Source organism: Lactuca serriola, chromosome 9 (genome assembly GCF_051521515.1).
Source record: "Lactuca serriola cultivar US96UC23 chromosome 9, Lser_US96UC23_V15, whole genome shotgun sequence".
NCBI lineage: Eukaryota > Viridiplantae > Streptophyta > Magnoliopsida > Asterales > Asteraceae > Lactuca > Lactuca serriola.
The window spans coordinates 152,607,663-152,612,723 of record NC_136416.1 but is presented as its reverse complement, the minus strand read 5'-3'; the positions used below and the strand labels follow the sequence as shown (position 1 = coordinate 152,612,723).

General features: G+C 36.9%; 1 non-coding gene across 1 annotated transcript; it reads right to left on the bottom strand.

Annotated features, from left to right (window-relative positions):
* Nucleotides 1-1,467: 1,467 nt before the first annotated feature.
* On the bottom strand, nt 1,468-1,574 carry LOC145077587 (small nucleolar RNA R71). The gene has a single exon (XR_013693328.1). It is a non-coding gene; the product is annotated as a small nucleolar RNA R71 (small nucleolar RNA).
* Nucleotides 1,575-5,061: the final 3,487 nt, after the last annotated feature.

Sequence of the window (5,061 nt, the reverse complement as noted above, 5' to 3'; positions counted from 1 at the left end):
GACCATTAATCTGCATGAATTTGATTACCTAGTAATTTAGTGACCATTAGATTATTAGAGCTAAGATCAAACCAATTTTAGATATGTAATTAAAGTATTGAATTTGGTTGTGCTGGAGAACACATATTGTGAACACTAGTGTGCTTGTTAATTCCATCTTACATAACTCCAATCCTTTCTAATAATTGATTTTATGTTAAATTATGTATGACCATGCATAAATCTACATGAATTAATTCAATATTAGTAAATTTGGACTTGAATTGCTAATAATACATTAACTGGTAACCAACGGGAATTGTCATATTTAATAGCTAAACCATAGAGGGAAAGTGGACTCAAACTAGCATAAGTGTTTTTATTATTTGATTGAATAGTTGTTGAGTAATTAAGTTTGTCTAAACTTGAAAAATTAGATAAAAAAAAACCCTTTTACTTTTGCTATAATTTTAGGTTAATTTAATAGTAAGTAGGTTAAATAATTATTCCCGTTCCCTGAGATCGATACCCGGCTTTTATGCTATACTATTTGCGAAAGGGTACACTGCCTTGGGTCAAATTGCTAGTAGGATAGTAGATAAAATTAGGTGTAGCTATTTGCACGCATCAAGTTTTTGGCGCCGTTGCCGGGAACAACTTATTTGATTGTTGATTTATTTGCTTTAGGTTAATCAATCCTTTTTGTGGGGTAAAACCTACAAAAAGTTAAGTTTCAGTTAGTAGGTGATTTTTATTTAGTTTTTGTTCGGATATACATTTTTATTTTTGTTTTTATTGTAGTAGTTCTTAACCAGAGGTTCCAACACACCTTTGGTACCACCGCTTGAAGATCCAGAGTCAGCCCTTCACAAAAAGACGGATAAAAATGTAGGAGAAGCTAACCCGCCAAAGAAGTCACCATTCAAGGACCTTAAATTAGTTTTTGGAAAGAAGAAAGGCAAGAACATGGGTGAGTCTAGTAGTCAAAGGAAGGAAGAGAGCAAAATAGAAAGCTTTGAGCAAAATCCAAATCCAAAAGATATCGAATATGAGACTGAACCCGAGTTTGAAGAAAGTGATTTTGAGGACGAGCCAAAGAACGAGATGGCAGACATTGCTGATAGGTCCATGTGGGCATACAAGAAGCATATAAGAGACGATGCTAGTCCTCGTTTAGTACAACCCACAATTCTCGCTGCTGCAACATTTGAGTTGAAAGGACACATTCTTACTGAACTTAAGGACGTACCATTTTTTGGGAAGGATCATGAGTATGCTTATAAGCATCTACATGAGGTTAATGACATTGCAAACTATTTCAATGTCCTGAATGTTCCTAGAGAGATTGTTTTGTTAAGGATGCTTCCCGTTACTTTTAAGGGAGTTGCCAAAGATTTGTTGAAAGCACTTTCACCTGGTGCAATTAATAGATGGGCACAAATGTGTGAGCAATTCCTAGAACATTTCTGCCCACCATCAAAGATATCTAAACTCAAGAAGGCAATATCCAACTTTAATCAATAAGTGGGTGAGTCACTTTATGAGGCATGGGAGCATTATAAAGGGTTACTAAGAAACCACTCTCAAAATGACATTAACATACAACAAGAAGTGTCTATCTTTTATGATGGGGTGAATGTCATGCAAGGCAAATTCTTGATTCTCAAGGACCACTTATGAAGAAAAATACGGCTGAAGTAAAGGAGTTGATTGAAGAGTTCTCGAAGCATTCTCGTGAGTACCATAATCCAAGACATGATGGAGTTAAAGGAATTGGGGGAGTAAATTCTGAAGACATGGCTGTTGTACTAGCTATGCTTGACACCATGGACAGAAGAATGAGCAAGATGGACGAATCCATTCATGCTATTAGAGTTGGTTGTGAAAGATGTAATGGTTTGCGCATAACAAAAGATTGCCACTTGGATGAACATGGAAATAAAAATGGTGCAAGTGTGCTACTCGAGTGGGGATAAGTATGATGAAAATTGGAGGAAACCAAAGAAGGAGTGGTTACCATATAATGAATATAAGAAGTTGAAAGAAGAAAAATATTGGCAGACTGACTGAGGCTTCTACAAAAAAAGAAAAACTAGCTCCTGAAAACAAGTTTAATCTTGAGTCTATGTTACATAGATTTATGGAGGCTTCCTAGAAAAGACACGATGAGACAGATGCAATGATAAGGGAACATCAAAATATCATGAAGGAACAACAAGCCTTGCTAAGAAATCACCAAGCATCAATCCAAAATATTGAAGTCTAACTAGGTCAACTAACTACTTTGTGCAAGAAAAATTATCTCCAAAAATTCCCAATAAAAAGCCTCAATCACATGTAACGGTAATAGAAACTGAAGAGGATACCATCTCTGAGTTCCTTGAAGCACTAGAAGTCGATCTATCTCAGACCGGAACCAAGTGTAAGTAGTCACGATTAGAAGAAAAGAATATTGTTGAAACATCAGATTCACGGCGTGGGGCTCCAATCTCCACGATATGGAGAGGGTCTGATCAGAAAATTTTTAGTGATGTTAGAGCCTATCATCCGTCGTTGCCTTTTCCTTCTCGAGCTAATATCCATCCACTGGAGCAAGAGCATTTGAAGTTTATGCAACAATTGAAGGGTATTCTAATAAATACTCCTTTCATTTATTCATTATATAAAGTTCCCAAATATGCCAAGTTTTTACAAGATTTAATCAATGCTCGCCAGTAACTAGAGAAGAATTCTAAGGTAATTCTTGGTGAGCAGAGTTCTAAAGTGATTATGGGAGAGTTACCAAAGAAGATGGGAGATCCTGGACGCCTCACTCTTCCATGTGAGTTTGGGAATAATTTGAAGACTTATGCTTTAGCAAATTATGGAGCTAACATAAATCTAATGCCTTACTTGTTCTATCAAAAGCTAAATCTTCCGGATTTGAAGGCTACAAGAATAACAATTCACATGGCCAATCGTTCAGTAACACATCCTAGGGGTATTGTGGAAGATATTTTGGTAAAAAGTGGGAAATTTGTTTTTGCAATTGACTTTTTTGTTTTAAATATGAAGAAAGATGCCAATTTCCCAATTATTCTTGGTTGCCCATTGTTAAATACTTCTAGATCCTTGGTTGACATTCGCGAGTCCAAACTTACTTTGAGAGTTGGAGATGATGAAGCTACTTTTGGAGTAGAAGATGGTTTTCAATGGAATGATGTTCAAGGTGAAGTTTTCAATATAGATGAAGAGAATGAACTTGAAGAATTGGAAAATTGATGGATGAAGAGACTCGACAAGTCAAACACACCAAACCAAGAGCATCCGTTCCACTTGTTTTTGAAGTGATTGCTTATAAAACCCCAATATCTTGGGTGAGTGAAGAACGTGAAGACTTGGTATCAAGTGACGAGGATGAAGTTACTTCCAATGAAAAGAGACTAAGTATGGATAAGAAGATGGTACCTGTCGTGCTAAAGACCGAAGAAAAAGCAAAACCTCATCTTGTGGAAAATAAGGGAATTAAGAGAAAGCTTGAAGAAAATGATGTGAAAGTTAAAAACGAAAATTCTAAGAAGGCTTATATTAGACATGTTCAAGCTTATAAAAGGAAATGAAAGGGAAAAAGATGCAAATGGTGGTGAACACTCTGACAAATTCAACATGAGGTGGCACAGAGTCCGGGTCATGACTTCAATAAAAAGAAGTGCTTCTCGGGAGGCAACCCGAACTCGGTTTGAATTTCTTTTCGTTTTGCATTTTTAGTTTACTTTTTAGGATAATAATCATCTAAGTCATCTTAACGTTTAGAAAAGGCAGAAATTAAGTTTGGGGTTCTTAAATATTGCTTGAAAGACTTTTTAGAAATAAAATATTGCTTGAAAGAATTTTTAAGGAATAAATTTTGGACTTTTATGAAAATCTCGACAACACGTCGTGGGTCAAAAGCCCACCTCGTGGTAAATCCAATTGGCCGATTATTCTAATCCCAACAGACAAGCACACGACGTGGCCCTAAAACCACGACGTGGACTTTAAAAAGTCACGGGTGAGGACCCGTATAGGATATCTCACTTTTGATCATCCCTATTTGCTTACTACACGCACAGACAAAAAACGACAAAACCCCACACTCGATTTTTTTTCATTCTACTTCCACGATTTCTGCTTTATTTGTCTTTTAGCTTCATTTGGTAAGTGTTACGTTCAATAATCTTGTTAATTTCCTCCTCATTTTATGCATTTAGTGGTTAGGGTTTTTCTTAGAGATGAAATAACCAAAAATTGAGTCGTTTGATTGATAATTTTTCGTTGCATGTGTTACGCAAAGCCTTAGATTGACAAGATTAACAAACCCCAAGTGATAACTTTGGTTAGTTTTGACCTTCCTAGGACTGACAGAAGTCACGACACAAATCAATCCCACGACATGGACTTGAAAACCATGACGTATATTCTGGGTGATAGGTTTCTATTTTTCTTTGTTATGTAATATCTTTGTGGTTTGGTTTGGTTTGGTTTGGTTTGTTTTGTTTGTTGTTGGTCATAATTGTAAAAATGGGTCCTCAAAGGGCAGTTCCTCAAGCACAAGACCCTATTGATGTGTCGAGTATTCACCTACTCTACCGGTTCCCTCAAAACCTCTCCTATGTTATGCTAAATAATTATGAAAATCGGTTGGGGTGGTTATACAACTGCGAGTTCGCGATTGCTCCTATTGTGGATTGGGCATAGTTACGTAGGGTTGGTATGGTTATGGAGATGGAAAGGCATTGGACAAAAGTATTTGTAGGAGATGGATTTACATTCACGTGTAACGCTTGAAGGAACCTCTTTTCTATTCAAGAACCCGTTTATCGGGAATTATCGATGGAGTTCTTCGCTACCATAAATTTTGAGGATAAGGCCACTGATCCCAACTACAATCGGGCGCTTGCTTTTCAATTGGGAGGTGTGTACCATGAGTGCAGCCTTAGAGAATTTGCATGGCGCATGGGACTTTACACCGAGGAGGAAACACAATCGCCATTTTATGTTCCATTTTTACAAGGGTGTGTTCGAGATTTCATCTCCGGGACTTTTGATGTCCATTTTTGGAGA